The sequence below is a fragment of the Maniola jurtina genome, chromosome 7, assembly GCF_905333055.1.
Source record: "Maniola jurtina chromosome 7, ilManJurt1.1, whole genome shotgun sequence".
NCBI lineage: Eukaryota > Metazoa > Arthropoda > Insecta > Lepidoptera > Nymphalidae > Maniola > Maniola jurtina.
In genome coordinates, this window is record NC_060035.1 from 3,787,853 (window position 1) to 3,812,496 (window position 24,644).

Here is a 24,644-nt window from a genome sequence, read left to right on the forward strand (position 1 = left end):
TCGCGTAAAATAATATAAATCATAAGCGCGATATTGTATGTATGTATAATATTATAGTCGGTTACTATTTTTCATCTGTGATTGAGAAAATGAAATTATTTATAAATATAATATTTTATCTTTAATTTATTTGAGAAATGTAAGATGCAGATAATACTATTTAATAGTAGCAACATAAAAATTGTGATTTAATGGGTGAATTCACGACGAATTTGCTAATGTTGTTAAAAATCAATCGAAACTAAAGGCCGGAACTTGGCTTGACGCACTATCGTGCGTCTAGATATTATAAAATACTCCTGTAACAAAAGTAATCAATACATATTTATAATAAAAGTGATATTGTGTAACGTTATAAATAATTTATTAATTTATTATTGTAATGTGATTTTAAAATATCATTTTTTTATATTAATAGTCAAATAATAAATTATTTTTTTCACATTGAATATAGTCTTATTATTACCTACCTTAATAACCTTGCTCTTAATTACCAATAAGTGAAGGCAATCGATCTTTCTCCTTTGAATTTGAGTAGGTACAAATATTAAAGTCCAGCCAACTTAAATTCGACTTTATTTGCTTTGTAATACGAATGAAATTGGTAAAATGAAAACTAAACATCGAGGAAAGTGCTAGCCTATAAGAGATTATGGTAGTTTGTTATACCCATACTAAAAGCTTCAAGTAACATCAATTTTTAAAATCTTTTCAACAAAAAATATAAATTCCTAGATTGACCTAGACAGAAATTGAACTTGAGACTTACCACTTATTTATAGGAAGTCAAAAAAGAAGTACTTTTTATGATCTACCTATTAAGTTAATAGAAAAAGTTTATTGCAATACCTACATGTCAGGTAATGAGGTATTGTTATCATAAAGGCGAAAATTTGGTGTATGTGTGTGTGTGTGTGTGTATGTTTGTTACTCCTTCACGCAAAAACTACTGGACGGATCTGGCTGTTTGGAATGGAGATAGATAATATCCTGGATTAGCACATAGGCTACTTTTATCCCGGAACTTCAAAGAGTTCCCACGGGATTTCGAAAAACCTAAATCCACGCGGACGAAGTCGCGGGCATCATCTAGTACTTAATATTTATGTGTGGAAAACACAAGTTTACGGTGCTTTTACGATTCCACTATCCTAGATTACTCGATCATACTAGCCGAAATATAAAACAAGATGGCTTTTCTGACATGCAGAGAATTTTTATGATTTTCGCGTAGGAAAATAAAAACACTCAAATTACTCTTCAATTATCATGCTATAATATTGTGACTTGTGAGCACCATAAGGCCTAAATAAAATCAGTGTAGTGTGAGGTACCCAGTACCACTTGTCCGAATCCGACTGTTACGGTGACTGCGACGGCTCACTACTAAGAACTGATCTCCTCTCAGAATGTGAAGGGGTTGGTCCTCGTCTACCACGCCTGGCCAAGTGCAGACTAGGAGGGCGTTTTATCCACAATACTTGGATTTGGAGGAGGTTTCCAATTTGTCAAACGTTTTATAGAGGGTTTGGCAAAATACAGGTACTTAAGGACTCAGTTATTCTGAGGTCGAAACAGATTGGGAATTGGGGAAAACTTTTCCATTTTGTAATAATAATAGAGCTTAAGTGAAAATTTTCTTCTAACTCCCTTGTCTGTGTAGAGTTCGTGAGTTCGCATATTTTAAACTCGATTGAGGTGATAACTATGTACTTAGTAGGTAAAGGATATACGAGAAATAAAATATCATTATATAGCTAAGTATAGTACGCGACAGGTCGACATGGCAATCGCACACCCAGCCCCAGCGCCAACCCGATCCGGGATAGCCCCGCATAGGTGCGCGGGACGTCCCCTACCCTATCACTCATACCTAGAGACGACTATTACTCATACCTATGTGACGTTTGGTCGGTCTCAATGACAGAGACAATGCTCTATGAAACCGTTATCTCTTTCTAAAATTTTATATGCAATATTTTCTGCCGGGTACCTACTGTAACTGATCGTGTCCCATGTTCGCCAAGTGGTTATGGGTCCTTGTATATTACCTTTTATATTATTATGAAAGACGTAAGTCACACTTAGAAGTCTCTACCTAGGATTAACAAATCCGACACTTCCATTGTCCTTAATATTCCCTAATTCTACAAGGAACTTGGCCTAAATAACCATGATTTCTGATTCAGCACTGCGTAGTATTCCACAAATCCACGGTATTTAATGTGTTAGGGTGAACATGAATACCATCCTTATTAGCGGCGTAAATCTAAGCGAACGCCTCTAGACATTTAGGAGCTTTGTAATTAAGTATGTCAAGATAAACTGTGGGAGAAAGGGATAGTTTGGCTTATCAACTTGTTTAGCGGGACGATAGTTTGTGATATCTGTGATACCTACCTACCTACTATCATTGCGACTTGGTACTATCCAACAATAGCTTCTCCTTTCAGCAAAGGTTGCCTGGTAGAGATTGCTCTAAGCAACAAGGCCGCGTTTGCACACAATTGTTTTTTCTGTTTTCTTCCTTCTGTGTTGTTTGTTTACATGTTTTTGGGTGCAATAAAGACTTCTATTTATTTATCTATCTACCTAGATATTTTTATTTAAATGGATATTCTGTGCTGTGTGATGTGTCTGTCAATCCACTTTGCCAGCGTGATGGACTATGGTCTAAACACATATCATTCTGAAAGGAGACTAAACGAGTCGCAGGGAGCCGCTGGATTCAGGCGGCGCAAGACCATAGCGTGTGGAGAGCTCTACAAGAGACCTATGCTTAGCAGTGATGACTATCGCTTGATAATGATGATGATGCTGGATATGGTAGGTACCGAATTTAAGCAATTACCGTTTCGTCTGAATATTCAGTAGCCGAGTCCGAATCAATCAGTATTAATAAGTTTGTTCAGCACAAAGGCATCCCGAAGACTGAAGAGCTGCGGCAAGACTCGTTTGTTTCTGTATAATTGGATTAAAGCCGTCGGCTTTGGTAATTACCGATTTTGAATTGGAAATTCAAGTACCTACCTATTTACTTAGTAACTTACGTAAACTTCGAGTACCTTTAAGGGAAGGATTAGGTACTTTTTTATTCAATGCCAAGTTAGATCTTGATTGCGTCCTCACCATTCGCCAGGGAGGTTGGTCAAGAGTTATCAATAAATAGAAAGGAAGTCGTTTTGTATGAAGTCGTTGTTGTTGGAATGGCGATCTCGCACTGGAATTCGCAGCGTCTATAAAGCGCGTCCCGACCATCGTGGAGGTAGTAGATATTGCTCTCACCTTTAAACCAGAGCACCACAGTACAAATTCCATACATTTTGATTGGATTCAAAAGCAGGCTGTCCGACCCCATGCCTGCCTATAAACTAAATAACAATAGGAATTTACGAATATAATATAATAACAGTACTGTGCAACCCTTGAACAACAGCAGCACCAAAAGCTTTCTTAAGGTGGATGCGATGGGCCTGCCTGCGAAATTCAAATTTAATTTGAATACAAAAATCCACTAATTTGTGAGTTATAGTCGATACTAGAGCTAATTTCTTAAACTGGACCCTTTCAAGTAAAGATTTTTATATAAACCTATGAGGATGATACTGCCATTGGCACAATTGAAATGCCATAAACCTACATTGTCGTATTCATGAAAAAATCGTAAGTCTATGGTCGTATTAGTTAACATTTGCGAAACTTTGAATTTCGCGGGCAGACCCGAGGAATAAAACATTACCAACATTCTCTTTACATTAAAATTATTTTTACTCAACTATTACGAACATCGGTAGAAGCTCCACCATTTCGGTTATGGCTTGAAAACAATTTTCATAATGCAAGAGCTCCTCGGCGCGTCGGGCGAGCTTTGTAAAATATTAAATTCTCCGCACCCACCGCGGCGGCTGCTCCCTACCTACATACTCTATCGTGGAATGATGAAAAGCCAGCAACACTTTATGCTCTCGGAGAATAAATAAATCGCTGCTCCCACTTTTCAGTCGATTATTTAGCCCTAGAGTTAAGGAAATAGAAAATAAAGACTTGAAATCAATTTTTTAAATTTTTACTTTAATTTTCATAATGCAAGTACTTATTCAGTAGATGTTATCTTATTTAAGTTTATTTTTAAGAATAGAGAAACTGAAATTCCAAGATGAAATCTTACTTTGTCCTTTTTTGCACTCGTTCACAAACTTCGAAAAAGGTCCTACCTAATGGACGTAGCTGTTACCTATAACAGGTACAGAATAATATAACTACAGGTACAGTAACGTGGAAGATTACAGGTACCACCTTAGTACGCGTAACTTCCTAGGTTTCCAAATAAACCAATAGGTATAGGACCTATATTATAAGAGGTAAAATATGTTCGTTTTTATATGGGGGATGATCTCTAGAACTATTGATTCGATTTTGAAAATTTTATGACTGATAGATAGCTAGGTTCATTACCCCCGAGTGCTACCTAAAAATTATATCACGATTACTAGTTAATCATATAAAGTGATAAGCCCATGGATGTAGGAAGTAATAACTCTGACCTTCGACGATTGAAACTAAACGGTGGATGCTATCCGTCACTGCTTCAACTTTGATAGGCACAGAAAGTTTAAATGTAATTGTTCAAACTGTAACTAATCCCAACCCTTCAGTTAAACTATTGAACAGCTCGGCCTAAAGAGATTAAGACGCTGATTCTGTACTGGCTAACGCGTCGAACTAATAGGTATGTAATTAAATCTCCTGACTTCGGTAGGTTAGGATGGTTAGGTAGGTATATCGTGTAGAAGATCGAGAAGGTAAGTGTCCGGAAAATTGGGTCGGAACTCGGGTAGTAAAATTAGAAGATTGCTAGTGCTTAGGTCTAATTAGAAACCGTAGATGGCCAATTGATTTGAGCCCAGTTCAACTTTTCAAGTTAACGCCTAGAGCGTAGAGCCTCAGTTAAAAGTATTGACTTAGTAAGTAATACCAAGTGGCGAGTATAATGAAATACTTACCTTAATAAATAAAATTATATTGCAGATAAGGCTTGCGTGGCACCTACATACCATGATCATGACGATAGAAACTAAACGGACATAAAATCATCAAACTAATCGGGGTATGGGGGCAATATGTTACCACTTAAGTTCGAGTGAGTTTTTCACCTGTTTTCAGAGAGCTACTTACCTTATGATTATTTATTATTGAAAAAATAAAATAATTCGAAGCTCTCCTCCAAAATAGGCTTGACTTGTCTCATTAAGAGTTGTTTGTTGAATTGTTATAATAGGTAGGTATACTTAGGTACTTACCTAATAAAACATTATTTTATTATGAACTTTCTATTGCTGTATTGTGAGAATTCGCGAACCTTGAAAAGGCTTACAATTTTCCGTTTACGTTTAAAGCATTTTCTTGCACTTACAAGTTCATTTAAGGGCTTATAATAACGGGCCGTCAAAATTTATTGGAGTAAATTAATGAAGTTCCCTTTTAAAGGTTTGGACAAATATAACGCGCCGCGGAAATAATGTGTGACGGCATTAACATAGGGTAGTGTGACGGCGAACGACAGCACTTCATATTGAACTCATATAAGATGTGTAAAGCAAGGAACTGTATGAAGGCTGAAACACATAAATCCCATTCATAATACAGATTATATTATCAACTTTTATTACAAATCTTAAGGCTGTTTAATACGCCAGAGCAAAACAGTGCAGTGAGTTATGTCACAGAGCTGCACACTACAGTAAATTTTTAAAGTTTTGAATGTAGCTGTGATGTCCTACCACTGGAACAAGTGCGGGGGTTAATTAACAAAACTCTTTTGCAATTTCTATCGCCATGAATGCACGTCCGATGGGAAGTGGGAAGTTTTACACGGCTTCAGCATGCAATTGTCGTAACATTGAGCTGACATAACGCGTTGTCTGTGAACGTCTCGAACGCCTACATTATTGTGAATAGTGTAGTGTGGCATCCTACTTACCCGCCAGTGCTGGAAATACAGATACGCAAGTACCGTTATAACCTCCGATAAGTACCGGTATAGTACGTAACGTTACCAGCAGTCACGGTAACGGTTACCAAGTAACGTGATAAAGTGCATCGATAGAAGTTGTATATAGAATCGAGGTTGTAACGTGCCCGGTGCTTTACAATTTATACAGTTTGTTGTATTAGATCTCTAGGTGCTATATTTACACGTTTACGTCGCACGTCGCTTATTCGCGTTGTGTCTGGCCATGTCTTCTAATCTAGCTAATTGCTCGACCGATCAATTTAAAAGTTTCATACTACAGGTAGCACCGATAAACCTGCTAATTTGAGGAGTCTCTGGTCTCATGTTACACTTTAATGAGCTCAATTTATTAGGTAGGTGTACCTACCTAATCTTATGGTTTTGGATTAAGTTCTGAAGAGGTGATGAAATTTTATTTTGTGGGTATTTTACCTTAACTCAAGTAAAATTAATGTGAGTTGCAACTTTTTTAGTGTTTAACTGATTTTAGCCATGGTAGAAAAAAACTTGTAAGTACTTGACCGTAATCTCACCTTGTGGCAAGTGATGATGCAGTCTAAGATGGAAGTGGGCTAACCTGGAAGGGGATGGCAGTTTTTTATTAAACCCATACCCCTTTGGTTTCTACATAACATCGTACCGGAACGCTAAGTCGCTTGGTGGCACGGCTTTGCCGATAGGTTTGTAACTAGCCACGGCCGAAGCCTCCCACCAGACCAAACCAAAGATTTAGAAATTATGAAATTCCCAACCCCTACCGGGAATCGATCCCGGGACCTCCCACTAATAAGACCACAGCGCTTACCACTGCACCAAGGAGATCGTAAAAAAGAAAAAAGAGAAACAGTTCTAAAAGATATTATAAGCATATTTTTATCAGTACCTAGTCTAAAAACTACGCTACTTAGCCAAAGTAATTAATAAAATAATAAACCAAGCTTCTACAAGATTTTAAACAAAGCGGAAATTAGGATCACAGGTTGCCATGTCAAACGCTATCTCAGGCAGTAAGTCTGTCTGGCAGGCAGCAGGTTACCTTGATACTTTAACAGGGCTCTCTCCGTCACTCGTTTCATACAATCGTAGTTCCAATTTCATTTGAATATTAAGCAACCAAAGTCCATGAAATTTTGCAGACATATTCTAAAATCTGTGTCTGTGGTGTTTTAGATTTTTGTAAAAATATGTAGTTTTAAAATTACAGGGGCTCAAAGATTTGTATGAAAATTTTTAAGACCGCTTAACTTTGAAACCGAATATTTTAACAGAAATCTGGAAAACCACAGACATAGATACTAGTTTCTAGAATATGTCTGCAAAATTTCATGGACTTTGGTTGCATAATATTCAAATGAAATTGGAACTACGATTGTATGAAACGAGTGACGGAGAGAGCCCTGTTAACGGCGTCTGAGAATAAATTGTATTCAGCCAAGTTCCTCCGCTTTACCTCCACGGTCGAATAAAAAGGATTTTCTTTAAAGTTTAAAGTTATTTTATATCTAATCTCATCTCTACTTATTTAAGCCTTTTTTTATATCACTACGCAATTTCTGTGTTAATTGTTTTACCTTTTAGGTACCTATCTTATTATTAATCCCCGACTCGAAAAGAGGGGTGTTATAACTTTGACGTGTGTATCTGTGTATCTGTCTGTGGCATCGTAGCTCCTAAACTAATGAACCGATTTTAATTTTTTTTTTGTTTGAAAGGTGGCTTGATCGAGAGTGCTCTTAGCTATAATCCAAGAAAATCGGTTCAGCCGTTTGAAAGTTATCAGCCCTTTTCTAGTTACAGTAACCTTCACTTGTCGGGGGTGTTATAAATTTTTAATTTACACTTGTTTTGTATAAGCTTTCAAAGATGTACCTACCTACTGGTGGCGCAGGCGTCATCAGTACAAAAGTCTAGCCACCAGTTACCAGTACAATTCGGAAACTTGAGTCTGGAAGATTTTGTCTCATAAATACTAGTTCGTATTGATGTCACCACTATTGATTAATTCAGGTTTTATGCGTAGCCGCTACCTTGAAAAAAATGAAAGAAAACAGCGGACAATAAATGGGCCTATTCACTATTGCCTCCATAAAATATTCAAACCCCTTTAACTGGCGTTGGAGTCTAAATTACTATACTTAGGTATAGTATAAATTACACGCTACTGCACTTTTCCCGATCTTAACTATAAAACCGTGAATGAAATATAAGCACAAAAACACATTTAGGAAAATTACAGTATTACACTCTTTTTTCCAAACGAGCTTTCCAATTAGCATTCAGAGCAATTCCATAGCGCACAATACTTGCGGTGCCTAATTGGAAAAAATGTGAAAACGAGGCTTCATTAAAATTGTTTCTAGTAATTAAATGATGCAAAAGCAGCTAGTTAACAGGGCTCTCTCCGACACTCGGAGTTCCCAAGCAAGCACTGCCACCACCACTCACATGCACCACCACACAAGACTTTTCCACTACTCTCGACGCACGTTTCGCCCCGACACCGGAGCATTCTCAGGAGATTTCGACTTTACAATGCTGTATTGTCCAGTAGAGCTATAAAAGGGCTAAGCTAAAAAAAATTAGGGGATCGCATCCAGCGGTAGGGTTTAGCGCGATCAATAAATTTCATTTCAACTTTAAATTTAATTAATTATCCAGAAATCCAACGGAATTACCTCCAACAGCGAAACAGAAAGCTCAATATAACCTGAGCTGGCTCAATAGAGCCAGATTAAATCAGTTTAACTTAATATTGAACCCATAGTAGGTACATGTCGATCCTGAACGCTTTCCTATAATATAATTATTGGAGCGCTAACGTTAATTACATCAGCAGCCAGTTCAAAATCTGAGTTGATTATAAAACCGGTTTTAGGGGGAAATTTCTATGAGTTTATTGATTATCTCGATCAAAGCTTAAAGCCTCATTAGCTCAAAGTTTATTGGAGCGGGCTGAAATTCCAACTGAGACTAGACGGTTCAAACTCCACCCATTGCACTATTGTCGTACCTATTCCTAGCCCAAACTTAACGCTTAGTTGAAAGGGAAGGAAAAGTTAAACACATTCAAACACATAACTCAAAATTTAAAAAAACCCCGACACAAAAACCTCTATAAGAAAACTAGAAAAGAGCTGGTAACTTTCAAACGGTTGAACCGATTTCTTCGATTATAACTAAGAACACTTTCCACCTTTCAAACAAAAAAATTAAATTAAAATCGGTTCATTCGTTTAGGAGCTACGATGCCACAGACAGATACACGTCAAACTTATAACATCCCTCTTTTTTGGTCGGGGGTTAAAAAAATAGAAAAAAAGCTGCAAGCGTAATAATGATAATATGGGAGGACTATTACCCGCTGGACTGACGACCTGAAGATAGCGGGAAGTGGGTTGATGAGAAAGTCGGCCGGTGGACCGTCGCGTCGCGTCGTCGGTGTGCCCATGGGAAGACCAATGTCCAGCAGTGGACGCAAATAGGCTGATTGAAAGCTCAAACGATAACAATATGGATAAGGTATAAAAGCCCTTAAATAAATGAAAAAAAAAAAACAATATGCATAATTCTTGTTACTCATTAATCTCTAAACCATGTCTAAACTAAATTTTTTAATTTAGTTCGGACATGGTTTAGACGTCTAAATTAAACATTTTAGTTTAGTTTACACACATGAGTGGAGATTATTGTACTCATCTCTAAACTAAACTAAAGCTTAGAATTAGAAAAGAAACAGTTCTAAATCTATTGTTAAACTTTCATATTGCTACGCGCAGAAAAAGATAACACTAGATATTATATACTTGGTTTGGTTTCGCGGATTTGTCTTGTCTTTGTCATGCTAGAAACTATTACAACAAGAATTAAATACCTATTTTACGAATGCCTACTGAACAGGAACCGGGAATAGTAGATAATCATGTTGAAGATGCCTCTAACATAATAATATGCTTCAAACTTATCAGTAAATAGGTAGGTAGGTACCTACTAATTAGTAATTAATATAAGCTAAAGCGCATTTAGGTAGTTAGGTACCACTTAGGTACCTACTCCTTGAAAGTTCTTCCATCCATCACTGAAGTCTGTCCTCTGTACATTGTAGCCTGTAATATTACACACCTTTAGAAGCCACGATTAATTAGTTTCCTGTGTTTACTGAAACTTAGGTAGATACTTTGAAAATTAATGTGTGTTGATTTAGTTTGTCGCTTAAACGCTTAACTAAATTCATTAGCGGTATGAGTTTACAATAATACCTACCTACTACCTACTCTGCATAACTTAATGTGACTGAAGTCTTGATGAATGTGACTTTCAATGGTTCCCTACCCGAGGGGTGCCAACGGGACCCTATTACCAGGACTCCGCTGTTCGTCCGTCTGCCCGTCTTTGGGTTTGTCATCAGGCTATATCTCGTGAACCATAATAAGCAACGAGTTGAAATTTTTCACAGAATGTGTATTTCTATTGCCGCTATAAACAAATGATAAAAATTTCAAAAGAGCCGCCATTAAAAAAAAATTAAGTGTTATTTATATACGGAACCCTTCGTGTGCGACTCCGACTCACACTTGAACGATTTTTACTACGTAATCGATCTGTATTTAGTTTAGTTATTATGGCGCGCGGTTACCGTATTGTCACGACCGCGTGGTATCGGCCGGAAGGCGACATGCACTTCGCGTCGGAGGCCAGGTTCGACTCAATTAGGTCAATGCAGTGGCCGCGCGCCGAGTTACATTATTTTCTATGCGCCTGCGCAGCCTATAGTGAGGGCGCATGGTCGACGCTTGCCGATATCGACAAGATTGTCGATAAAATATATAAATTATGATTAAAATGAAATATATGAGTGAATGTGATCTGAATGGAACGTGTGTGTAAAATAATATGTGTGATGTGGTGAAGGTCCCCATAGTTATTACCTGAATAGAGGAACTGAGGGTTCTTTCAAGGGGTCTATAGTTGTGCAGCACCCAGCGCGGCCACAGAGGCCTACCTAGTGCCCACTAGTACCTATCCCATTGCCAGCCCACTACTCTCAGAATCAGAATCAAAAGGGTGTAGGAAATAGTCCACCACGTTGGCCAAGTGCGGATTCGCAGACTGCTTGAGAAAATTATGGAAAACTCTCAGGCATGCAAGACGGAAGTAATAGTTAATTGCTTCAAACGCACATACTTGTAACTCCGAAAAGTTAGAGGTGCATGACTGTAATCGAACCCTGGACTCCCCGAATAGCAAACCGAAATATCACTACGGAGGGTAGATACAAGTTTTACCACCATATTTTGGTGTTCAAACACGATTAATTTTTTTTTTCAAATTAATCTATTCATATTAAGTAGGTATACCCTAATTACCTCGCTGAAAGACTACCTGAAATCCGCTAAAGCCATTAAAGCGGTACTTCGTTTAAATTAATGTTCTTTTATTCTTTGGATTAGGGTAATCCAATTACGAAACAATTTTCTTAATTGTCTTTCCTCGACGTCTATTTGATTGGACTTTCGGGAAATGGAGGTTTACGAAAGAATTATTTTGGCAGGAGACTTTGGCTGAGGCTATAGTTACTAGTTTACTACCATAAAGCCGTACTGTAGGGTTAGTTTGCGATTTTATCTCACCAAACGTTGATATAATTCGAGCATCGAAACATGTTATGGTTAGAGCAAAATAGACCTAAACATCCTTGATTCAAAGTCGTTTTAGGAACGCCTATTTTAATTTTGCAACGTTTTCGCTTGAGACAGTGGCTGTAATGTATGGACAAAGAGCTTTAGAACAAAGACTTTATGACTAAATTGGAGTTATAAGTGTGAGTAAAGCAAGCCAGAGTTTTGAGCTCTAATTTTACAGAGAAAAAAAAATGTAGGAAAGAGGCCACGCGGATTTCGGACGGACCCTGAAGGAAGCCGCGGAGTGGGAGCGAGAGCATGGGCGCTGACGCCCACCCGCGCCGCAGGAGAAGACAGGGGAGAAGAAGGAGACATTGTGCTTACCTTCTCCCGCCTTAGGAATTTGGTGTAAACCTGTGCCGGTTTAACGTCGATATGTCTCAGTCGCATACGATACCCTGAAACTCCTGAAACGCCTCATACTTGACGTGGACGGTACCGCTGGGTTTTTTAGTGGGTATGCTTTAGTATACTGTAGCATTGCCAGTGAGTCCCACATACCCGCTTTTGTTCGGGATGCGTATGCATTTTTACAAGCGGAAAAAAGGCGAAGAAAGCACTCGGCTTTTGCGTTTACTGTGCCTATTACACAACGGATAAAAACTGCGTTGGAAAAATATATCATTAAGAAGCTGGTTATTATCAGAAAGGAGCCACGATCCTCAGTAATTAGGGAGCGACGCAAAGAGGAGGACAGTATACCTACCTACTTGTTGTGCAATAATCACATCACACTATCACACTTCACACTCACACTAATATTATAAAGGCGAAAGTTTGTGTGTATGTGCGTGTGTGTGTGTGTATGTTTGTTACTCTTCACGCAAAAACTACTTGACGGATTTGTCTGAAATTTGGAATGGAGATAGATAATATCCTGGATTAACTCATAGATTACTTTTTATCCCGGAAAATCAAAGAGGTCCTACGGAATTTTGAAAAATCAAAATCCACGCGGACGAAGTCGCGGACATCACTTAGTACTTACTTAATCAGTTAATACTTACGTAGTGATAGGTCGGCAATATTACGTTTTGCATGACGGGTGCCTACGTACGCTGCTGAAGTACGTAGACTACGTATGTAAACGTTAGCTTTAGGTATGTTGGTAGGTAGTTGTGCAAATGGGAGTTCGCCGAGAGCCATTAGCAAGCTAACGCGATTAGGTGCGGTATTGTACGGCGTGTGTGCGGTTAGATCCAATAGTGAATACCGACAGGAAATTATGACAGAAGCTCTTCATATGTACATATGTTCATACAGACTTCTTCTTCTTTGCTAGCCCTTGTTTATCCATTGTTGGACATAGGCCCCCTCACATGCACGCCCTTCTGCAAGTTTTCCACTTGATGTCGTCGGACCAACGGAATGGATGTCTTTCAACGTTTCTTCTTCCGGTAGATGGCCTCCATTTCAGCAGCAAACGACATCCAGCCTATCGTTCGAGTCATACAGGCTATAGTTATGTTATTCTTACATACCAAAACGCAAATCACTCCGAAAAATTACAGATGCGTGCCCGGCATCGTACCCCGGCCCTCCTGAAGACGAGGTGGGCGTCTCTGACCATGATATCAAACGTACCTTAGAAATTGAAAAAACAAAAACAACCACTAGGCTAAGTTGGGATAGGGAAACCTAATTTCCCATAACTTCAAATGACTTCAGTTTCTAAATTCTTATCACACTATCATTCAATAGTCTTCAGCTATCGTCGAAATCGTGAATATTTTCTTTGAATAAGGTAAACGTGAACGTGAAAGGTGTGTCTGGCATTTTGTCAGTATTTTCGACTTGTGTTATTATTGCCTCGGTTCGGGAATCTAATATTTCAGATGACATTTTCGTACCCGTCCCGCGCTCGTGCATTATGAAAATTGCTTTCCTACAAATGCTGAAATATTGTTATTATTACCTATGTTTATTTGCCTATAATATAAGTACAAGAGATGCGTAAGGTTTTATGTTTATTCAAGTAACCTATCTAAAAAGATTTTTTAGATGTAGGAGCGAGCGTCATACTATCAGCTGCTCGATTTCGGTAGAATCGCAATTATCTCTGGTTGGTTAACAGTCTCTCACCACTGACTAGGTGGAGCTCCCAAAATCAATGGGCTATGTAATGCATTATTGCAACAAGAATATCATAAATTCAACCAATCACAACGATTGCGATTGTAATAATGATTGATGCAGGTTTTCGGAATCGACCTACAGGTCTCTTCCTATCACTACTGTGGGTCAAAACATTACGTAGGTAATAGATACAGCTGCTAGTACAGCTCGGTAGCAAGTACTAAGATACTTTCAATTTATTTTTTTTGAGGTAACTAAGCATACAGTGGGTAGAGTGATCAGCGCTTCATTCGACAACGCAATTCGACAATAAGCGTGTTTATTTAAGTTTAAGTAATTTTTTTCATACTACAAGGGAGTGTTGACTCCTTTTAAGTATGAAAAAAATACGTACAAAAATTGTGATAGTCCTATAGTAGCAAAGCTTGTACATGAAAATCCAGTCGGCGAGATTTGTGAGAAGCTGTCCAATACAGACGAGTGGAGTACGTGACTTCGCAAAGCTCGGACGGGCATGTAACGAGAAATATTCACTTATACTCTCAACAATTGCTGCCACAGTGTAAGCGTTAGATCCGATCAACATCACACTTCACACTAATATTATAAAGCAGAAAGTTTGTATGTGTGTGTGTGTGTGTGTGTGTGTGTGTGTGTGTGTGTGTGTGTGTGTGTATGTTTGTTACTCCTTTACGCAAAAACTACTGAACGGATTGGGCTGAAATTTAGATTGGAGATAGATTATACCCTGGATTAGCACATAGGCTACTTTTTATCCCGGAAAATCAAAGAGTTCCCACGGGAATTTTAAAAAACCTACATCCACGCGAACGAAGTCGCGGGTATCAGCTAGTAGGTAGGTAAAGATAAAACATAATATTTTAGTTTGACCAACAAATTATTATTCGAACCTTTTAATAATAAATAGTTATAAATAAAGCTCTTAGTATATTAAGGCCTCATTCGCACGAGAGCTTTTTTAACATCCGTTAAAAAAGCGTTCAAATAGAACAAATGTATTCCCAAGTATCTGTTCACACGCCAGCGCTTTTTTAACGCGCAGTTTGTATTTTCAGCGCAACGCAACGCCGGGTTTAACGCAACGCTTTTTTAACGCTCGTGCGAATTATGGCTAAGGGTTTAAACGGGGTGGCTCTCTTCTAAATTCAATGGTTTAAAGTATAAACCAAGCGCCAAGGCCGTCGGCAGTCTCTACTTACTAAGAACTAACAGCTAGCTAAGTACTAACGAAAGTTGGAATACTGTTAGCACTTTAACTGTGGATGGCTAACTCAAAAGTTACACCCGTTCAAAGTGTCAGGAACATGGAACAAGCTTGATAGCATCCTTTGATACGGTTCGCAATTAAGAGAAAGACTCACGTAGTCCTACGTGATTGGGCAGGGAGTCAGTCAACACTCATAAAGGTCTACCTACACTTTAACCGCTCACACCACTTCTTCACTTAACAGAGTTACCTAATAACATCATGTTGTCACTGCCTGCTATGAGAGGTGTTTTATACAAGATCCTAGTATAACGCACGTTCAATTAAACGCCCGTGGCGTTGCTTTGGCGTCACGCTGCTGTCGCGCTTTCAAAACTGTCAGTTTCATGCTTTCAGTGCATGCTTTAGCGAGAAATACAGTAGTCTGATGCCTTTGACCTCATGGCAAATGACGAGCATGACAACCTTATAACCTATGGCCCCTAAGTACGTAGGCAAGACAAGTCCGGGGCCATACTTACCGCAAGCTTGCTCTGTCTAGACGGCTTCGTCGAACCTCTGTATGTAATATCCTTACTCTATACTTTAGCCTTTAGGGTACAACCAACAACAGTACCTATGTATTATGATTTTATGTGGTTAGCGTTAGGACCAACAATCAGATCGATCCAATCAGAAATTCCTCATTTCATGCTGAATGCAATTCAATTATACGCAAGCTTTATTTAGAATTGAATTTACAATAAAAGTTTATGACATCGTTTAAGTAGCCCAGTCGGTCTCATAAAATAAAAGTTTGATGAGACCTACCTAACCAGTACTTTCCTATACCTATCTGTCTTACCGGGGGTGCGGATCCATGTCAACGCAAAATTAGGTGCTATTTTTATATAGCGAATAATGAGATTTCATATGTATTATATTTACGTAATAATTTTAATAGAAATATTATGATAGACCCTTATAAACATTGGTTTTGAAAGCGCTTATGAAATTGAAATCATATGCAATTTTGGCAACTTCATTTTGAAATCACAAATTCAATGAGTGACCTTAATCTAAGCTCAGTGAAATAAGATTTAAAAATTATGGCGTCCTCGTCAAGAGTTTGGTAGGATCCCTGGAGATCGATTGCAAAAGTTAAATTTTATAATATGGCATTGCTACAATCACAGTTGTTATGATTGACTGATTTTATAATATTCGTACTGCGTACAACATTTTCTCCTATAAAATGAGAGAGCGTCAGGCAATTGCCAATTAGAGGTGATTGCGATCGTCTTTCTATAGCTGTAAAATTACGGCAATTTACCCTTAAATATGACATTTGTATATGACATTTGTACAATGTAAAAATAAGATATGAATCACTAACTTAAAGCACCTAACTGCCCTATACGTCAGTCAGTTATCTCATTCATCTTAGATTAAAACCTTCGTAAGGTCAAAGCATTCCTCGGGTCCCTTGATTTTAATTATTTAAAATGGGTACTATTTAAAACAGGCTACGTGCAAAGGACTATTGTTTTCGCTGAACAAACTAAGGGTCCCAATAAAACCTTTTCTGTTAGATTCTGGGAATAATCTCGTCGTTTGAAGATACTCGTGAGTTGTAGCTAAGGGCCTATACCTACAGGTACCTGTATAATGATACCTAAAAGTACCTATATTCTTACCTATATTAGTGCAGTATAATAATCCATTCAGAATCCTGTTGAGGCTGCCGAGAGACTGTACAGTGTACACGGTATGCTACTTTATTCATTTACTTAGTGATAACATAATATTATTACTCATATAATTTTAAGGAGTTCTTTGTAATTATATTTTATTAACATGGACTCTCAGTCTGAAATAAAATATTATTTATTTATTTATTACATTCATCAATCTTCAACCGATTGCTTCTGGAATGGAAATGCCAAACATGATAACATGTTGTTATAACATACGTATGTGGATTGATAAAATATCTAAATGAAGAAATGAAAAACGGCAGTCGAATTAATAAATTTTGAACAACAACAAAATATAAATAATAATCCTTAATAATCTAAGTACAAGTCGGAATTGGGGTAGCTCTTTGACATGCCTTTGAACTGAACCAATGAGTAGAAATAATACTTTGAATATTGGACCTACTGTAAACGGATTAATATAATGATTGAATTCGGTCTGACCGCTTATATTCAAAGGGAATTCAATGCGAATTATTTTGCGGTAACCTTTTATTGAAATAACTTTTCAGTTGCTTATTTTCCCTTTTTGACCGATTTTAAGCAAAGGACTTTAATAATATAAATTTATTTCAATGATTTTATTTATTTACATGTATGTAGCTGAAAATATGATACCCAGGTACAGCTACGTGTGGGATATAAAGTATTGTAATATAAAGGTAAAGTAAGTTAAGGTTATAAGGTCAATGACAGTTAAGAATGGACCTTCTAAATAAATAGACCTTCGAATAAAAAAATCGCGAGATGTCGTGGTAGGCGAAAAGCGAAGTTGCCCACCCAATTTGGCTTTTAAAAATAATTGATTTTAACGAAAGGCATAGAGACAGCTTGCATCACTGGGATGGACATAACTACCTTTTGTTCCAGAATTTTCAAAAAATCTTCATTGTAAGTTTACGAAACCACATCATCTATTTTGAGGTCTCAGAAGTGCAGCCCGGTCACCAATATAGTCTAATTTTTATTCCAAAAAATCAAAGTGTCCATGGGATTTAAAAATAAATCTAAATCGCGGGCATCTTCTAGTAGTAAAATAAAAAGTTTTTAGATGTTTGCACTGTAGGTACATCTCAGCAGAATTGCAAAACCCAGTGAGCTCGAAAGCATTCATTCAGATTTACACTGCTAATAGTGACGATGCTTTTCCTTGGAATGGCGGTCCCGCCCTAATAAATTCTGTAAAACACGACCCGAGTAGAAATCACGGACTTTTACGCGATGGTAGAGTCATAAAATCATTGTGTACTTACGTAGGTACGTGATTGATTTGTGTAACTAATGTTATCTGCTTAGTACCCAAAAAGAGGGGTGTTATAAGTTTGACGTGTGTATCTGTGTATCTGTATATCTGTTTGTGGCATCGTAGCTCCTAAATTAATGAACCGATTTTAATTTAGTGTTTTTTGTTTGAAAAGTGGCTTGATCAAGAGTGTTCTTAGCTATACTCCAAGAATATCTGTTCAGCCGTTTGAAAGTTATCAGCTCTTTTCTAGTTACTGTAACTTTCACTTGTCGGGGGTATTATAAATTTTTTATTTACACTTGTTTGATCAAAACTAAATTCTACTTATCAATGTTACTGATAGAGTTGAGAGTGTATGCTTGGAGTTTCTCTACGCGATCAAATCAGGAATGAGGAGATCCGTAGGAGAACCAGAGTAACTGACATAGTAAAGGTTGCGAAGCTGAAGTGGTAATGGATAGGGTCATAGTTCGATAAAACGATAGATGTTCCGGTTACTAGGTGATAGAATGTCAACCTCGAATCGGAAAGCGCAGCGTTGGGTGCTCGCATAAAGAGCCAAGTTTCCGGTACTGAAAATTCGGTGTGGGTAGGTAGGTACCGATCGGTGCGGGTAAAATAGCCCCTTATTGTCTTATGAGCTCTCACATAAGGAGACAGGTAACAGGTATAAGATAACATAAGGCTATTTTACCCGCACGTCACCGATCGGTACCGAACCGCACGACCTATCGGAAACCTGCTTCTTTATACGAGAACCTGTTGAAAGACCCTAGGCGTTGACAACTTCAACGGCCTGGGAGACGAGGGACTAATAGTCCGTGGCGGTCAAAAATAGTTAATTGTATATTATAAGTAGGTACTGCATCGCAAATGCTTATACTACGAGTACGACCTTACGATGGACTAATAGTACGGCGAAAGACCGTACTAAAAGATGAGGTATGTTTGCTCTCCGCGGACAATTATTATAGTCCCTCATCTGCGCAGGCCCAAATGGTTACCGTACCTACCTAATATTACGAAAAGCAAAATATTTTTTACCCTGGTCCTTCTAATATAATACATGTGACACTTACGCCAGGCTTCATAAGACACATCAGTTACTTGTACTGCACAGCCACCCATTAGCGAAATTGCCTTATCACAAAGCCAGCACTTTATGAATCCCGGGCGGGTCGAATATCGCGCAAGCTCTACGTGATCATTTTGCCTTTTTTAGTGCTCAATACGTATACCTATTTCAATTAATTATCAAAAGTAAAAAAGCCGGGCAAGTGCAAGTCAGACTCGCATACGATGGGTTCCGTAATACAGTACATGATATTACTTATTCTACTTTAGGTATTACAAAAGACCCACTATGGTTTGAATTCTAAAGAAGCATACCTACTTATTATTTTCAGTTTCAATCGAGAAGCATTGTCTGTGATCTATGAACCTGCTTTAAAAGTAATCAGAGATGATATTAAAAACAATTTCAGTTTAAATTCAGGACTCTTTTATTAGGTCATTAAATCTTGTACCTACTTCGTTCTTAGAAATTCTAACGGTCGTTCATAATAACTCAAATGAAAACTTTGCTGGTATGCTACTCTAGAGTCTAGAAATACTTTCATGCTCACGATCATTAAAGGTATTTCTAGTAGATATTAATTCGGTGCTTTGGGTCCGGTTTATTTGGCCGTGTATCTTCAGGAAATTCGATATTTCCCGAGGCGAGCCGAACTGCTCGCCGTATCTCTTAGTAATGAAAATAGTTTTGTGGCTTTGGCTATTAATGCTTAAACATAGTAACCTTTTAACTAAATATAGAACCTCGATACTTGCATGGAAAAGGTGCATACTAAAAAGTGAAATGCGAAAGGAAGGCAGTTCAAATTCCACCCACTTAGCTATTTTTATAACGAATGTCAATCGGTTAATATTTTGATAAGGATGATCATAAAAATGGCCATTATTGTATTAATTAACCAGTAGGTAAACTGAGTAACCTGTCAAGTCGGTTTGGATTAACACTCCAGTTAACTATAAGGACAATCCAGTTACTGATGTAGATGGCCAATTATATGATCAGTGCAATGTACTGGAATGAAAATGTTGTTCACATTATTCAGAGCCAATACCTACTGGATTATAACTATTATGGTCTGGAATGTTACTATAATAATGTATACAAGCCATTACAGCCATCAGTTGTGCGGTCTCTACGTTACTGTTAATTCACAATGCGGTCGGCGCTTGATGCAATTTACTGTTGATATGTTTTGCCAAATTGTATCTGTTGGTGAGCCACACGCTCACACATGGTAATGTTCAATTTAGGCGTAACGACATATGCAGAGTGGAGTGGAGTCGAGGCGCAGCTGCTATTCAATCATGGTTATTGCGATCAACACATTGTACTTTTTGTAGGCCTAAAGGAACTAACTGAAGACTCAACAATCATTCACTTCGTCCGTGTGGATTTAGGTTTTAAAAATCCCGTGGGGACTCTTTGATATTCTGGAATAAAAGTAGTCTATGCCACTCATTTACCCATGCAAAAAATCCCGTCGATCCGCTGCTCCGTTGTGATGTGAAGGAACACACACACACACACACACACACACTTTTGCATTTATCATATAGGAAGTGACTGAAACTTTCACTCGGGGCTCTGAGGCCCTGGTGTCATTTTTCAAATTAACGTTAACTGTTCGTAAATCTGTCATTTAGCATGGACGGGGAAGGAACAGAAAACTTTCCCGTCTCTATTTCGTCCATACTAAATGACTGAATTACGCAAACTTTGCGTTAATTTGAAAAGTAAAAAAAAAGTAAAAAAAAAAGCACGTTTTTATTTTCTATTGTCATCATCATTGTCATCCTTATCGTCGCGCGTTACGTCTGACCATCGCCAAAGAGGGTCTGACTAGACAAAAATCTTCATAATAATATAAGAAGCCCTTTTCAATATTTAGCGAACAAAAGCGACTTCCAAATTGCAAGAGGCTTTAAGAGTCATTGAGGATCGGATTACTAGAGAGAGGTATTTAATAAGTACCTACCCTAGCCAGTTGAATGAAAGGCACTTAATAGGGCGTTAATTTTAAGGGCACTTTCAGATTTATTTTAATTTCCTCCTGACCCTATATCAGACGAGGCAGCAAATATTAACGGGGAACACCATAGATATAAAATACGATTTCTGTGGAGAACACCTATCTATGCAGGCGAGAGTATTCAAGTATGTACATACACAGGTGCATTTTCTATTCCCTCACTCGCTTTGTTGAATGGAACTACAATTGGACACGACTTCGCTTCGCTCGGTCAATTAGTATTAGTATGGAAGTATGGATAATGCATAAAACTGGTCTATTTTGATCCCGTATTTTTTGAATGTTTTCCAACTACACCGACGTCTGCCATACTCTGTGGGAGATTCATGCCGAGCGAATTTTAAATTGGAAATGGGAAAAACAGGTAATTTTCAAAAGGGAAGAAAAAAATACTGCGAACTGTGAAATGCTGCTATCCTACATATAATTAGATTTGATTTTATTTAGTAGTTAAAAATTGTCTGTACCTACTAATATTATGAATACGAAAGTAGTATGTATGTCTGTTCTTCTTAATTATTAAATGACACGTTAATAAAGTCGCGGCAGTATAAATAGTATAATAGTAGTAGCATAGTAAAATAAGTTAAACGATAAAATAAGTTGCAATGGCTCTCTTCTATAAACTAGGGTTGCAACCAACTTAAATAATATACCTTTGTTGTAATATTGAGATGAAATAAGTGATTTATACAAGCTGAAGAATATTGGAAGAGGTATCTTATTATAATTCGGAACATCCAACTCAGTCTGTCTCTGAAGCGTCCTTGTCATTCGTCTCTAAGGCTCTTCACTTATCTGAACAAATTTTATTTAAATTCACCAAGTTGCGAGGTATTAAGGTAACCCAAGATCTGTCACAGTTTCTGACATCGGTGTGCTTGGATTACTTTCTTGATACTTGACATTTTAGAAAATGGACTTTATTTTTCATAAAATCTGCAAACATTTCCAGAAGATATTTTTTTAAACGGATGTGGACTAGATTTGAATTAAAGAATAGGTGATTTCACAAACTGACTGGAAAATGTACAGTTCGCCATCAACGGTATTGTGAATCGTGGTCAATCGATGCCGTGACTTAAACAGACTAAACACTTAGGACGCGAAACCCAGAAAGACGCAGGTTCACATCCTGCTGGTTCCGGATTTTCTGATATGCATTTAGAAATATTTTGAAAAAGCTGTGATAGCCTAGTGGTTAGAACGTCCAGCTCCTAATCGGAAGTCGGGGGTCCAAGCCCGGGCACGCACCTCTAACTTTTCAGTTATGTGTTTTTTAAGCAATTAACACCCGTATTCACAAACGTTACTATGAGGTCTCATAGTGCGCTCGAACGTACAGTGTCCGTTCCACCAATCAGATGACTGTGTCACGTCAATTTACAATGATCTGATTGGTGGAACCTACACTATGCGTTCGAGCGCACTGTGAGACCTCATAGTAACGTTTGTGAATACGGCCGTTAATATCACTTGCTTTCGTGAAGTAAAACATCGCGAGGAAACCTGCATGCCTGAGAGTACTCCATGTACTCAAAGGTGTGTGAAGACTGCCAATCCGCATTGGGCCAGCGCGGCAGACTACGGCCTAAGTCCTTCTCACTCTGAGAAGAGACCCGTGCTCAGTAGTCGGCGGGCAATGGGTTGATCATTGTAGAGGCACTAGTAAATAGGCATTTTCGAGCTACGCCGTGTGAGCCGTAGTGAGTTTGGTTAGTTGCATCTAGCCCGTTGTATCATGTTGACGTTTACAAATTGTAACTTAAAATTGTGAATTATAATACCTATATATATTTTTTAGTGTTCATTTCTTTTGTTTTTCTTTCTACCCTGGTAGAGAACACGGCGCTATATATACATCAAATATCTGTACAAATATACCTGTACATTGGTGACTCGGACTTTGAACTACCAGGGTAGCGCGTGTTAATTTTCTTAATTAAAATAAAGTAAAGTAACGTAAGCTAGGGCAACTCAAATTAACACGTGTAAGGAAGTGAAAAACTAAAAAACTTTAAAAATGGCGCAACCTACGACAGTAGTGAAGGATGAAGACACGTATTTAGCGTCGATATCTATCACGTCGAAAATCCCGGAGTTTTGGACCGACCAACCTAGGGTCTGGTTTATCCAGCTGGAAGCAATACTGGCACCACAAAAACAAGGAGACGCATCCAGGTATAATATAGTGGTATCCAAGCTGGGTAAGGATGTCATACAACAAGTGACGGACATCCTCATCAATCCTCCGGAAGAGCGTAAGTACGAGGTACTTAAAGAAAGGTTGCTGAACATATATGAAGAGTCGGAGAACCGCCAGATACAGAAGCTCATCGGGGAGATGGAACTGGGTGATCAGAAACCCAGCCACCTCCTCCGGAAAATGCAGGATCTGGCCAGGGGTAAAATTAATAGTGAGACCCTAAGCATTTTATGGCAGAATCTGCTACCAGCAGCAGCACGAGGCGTTCTGGCTGCGACAGAAGCTAAAGATCTAGATAGACTAGCCGTGATTGCTGACAAAGTAATGGAAACTATGAAGTCCCAACCAGTAGCAGAAGTGGCAGCAAAGGAGGCGGTACCTGGAACTTCGTCGATGGCAGCTGAAATAGCCAGGATACATGCAAGGTTGGACCAGCTGGACAGGTCCAGAGACAGTTGGCGAGGCAGGCGAGGTCGCGGAAGGTTCCGTGGTCGTTCGCGTTCCAGAGGACGAGAGGAAAACAGGTCCAGACGTACCCTGGATAGCCCGGACTGGCTCTGCGTGCATCATTTTAAATATAGGCAGAGAGCTAATCGCTGCGAACAGCCGTGCACCTGGAATACGAAGCAGGAAAACTAGTGAAGATGCAGGTGGAACCGGTGGGTACCTGCGTCGAATTAGGGAACCACCGTTTATGTATTACGGATAAAGACAATGGCATACGTTATTTAATAGACACAGGTGCGAACATTTCAGTGTTGCCTAAAAGTTATAAATCAGTGTGTGATAGTACAGTAAACAATAAATACAAACTTTATGCCGCGAATGGTAGTGAAATACAGACTTTCGGAACAAAGACTCTAGTGTTAAATTTAAGATTGCGTCGTGCGTTTAAGTGGACTTTTGTAATAGCCGACGTTAAACAACCCATTTTAGGAGCGGATTTTTTAGCTAAGTATAATTTGTTAGTAGACTTAAGAAACAGACGATTGTTAGATCAGGAGACTAACATGTATGTAATTTCCACTATAGTAAACTCGGAGCATTCATCTATTTTTACTATAGCCGAGTCGCATCCATGTTATTCTCTTCTAAGTAGGTTTCCAGAATTGACAATGCCAGTGACGTTCAAAGAACCACCACGTCACAGCGTAAGACACCACATCGAGACTTCAGGACCTCCGGTGCATGCGCGCCCAAGGCCGCTGCCGCCGGACCGATTTAAAAAGGTAAGAGAAGAATTTCGCCTTATGCAGGAAATGGGTATTTGCCGCCCGTCAAAGAGTGCGTGGGCGAGTCCTCTACACGTTGTACCTAAAAAAGATGGTAATATAAGGCCGTGTGGAGACTATAGAGC

General features: G+C 38.5%; 2 protein-coding genes across 2 annotated transcripts in view; one reads left to right on the plus strand and one right to left on the minus strand.

Moving 5' to 3' along the window:
* Positions 1–15,427, plus strand: part of LOC123866848 (folliculin-interacting protein 2) — a 37,236-nt gene extending 21,809 nt beyond the window's left edge. The window contains exons 11-12 of the mRNA XM_045908567.1: positions 13,684–13,694; positions 15,416–15,427. The gene's annotated coding sequence lies outside the window, so the exon portion shown is untranslated. The remainder of the gene's footprint in view (positions 1–13,683; positions 13,695–15,415) is intronic.
* A 761-nt stretch (positions 15,428–16,188) lies between these two features.
* The window catches only part of LOC123866845 (protein qui-1), a 153,365-nt gene continuing 144,909 nt past the window's right edge, over positions 16,189–24,644 (minus strand). The window contains exon 33 of the mRNA XM_045908555.1: positions 16,189–16,203. The gene's annotated coding sequence lies outside the window, so the exon portion shown is untranslated. The remainder of the gene's footprint in view (positions 16,204–24,644) is intronic.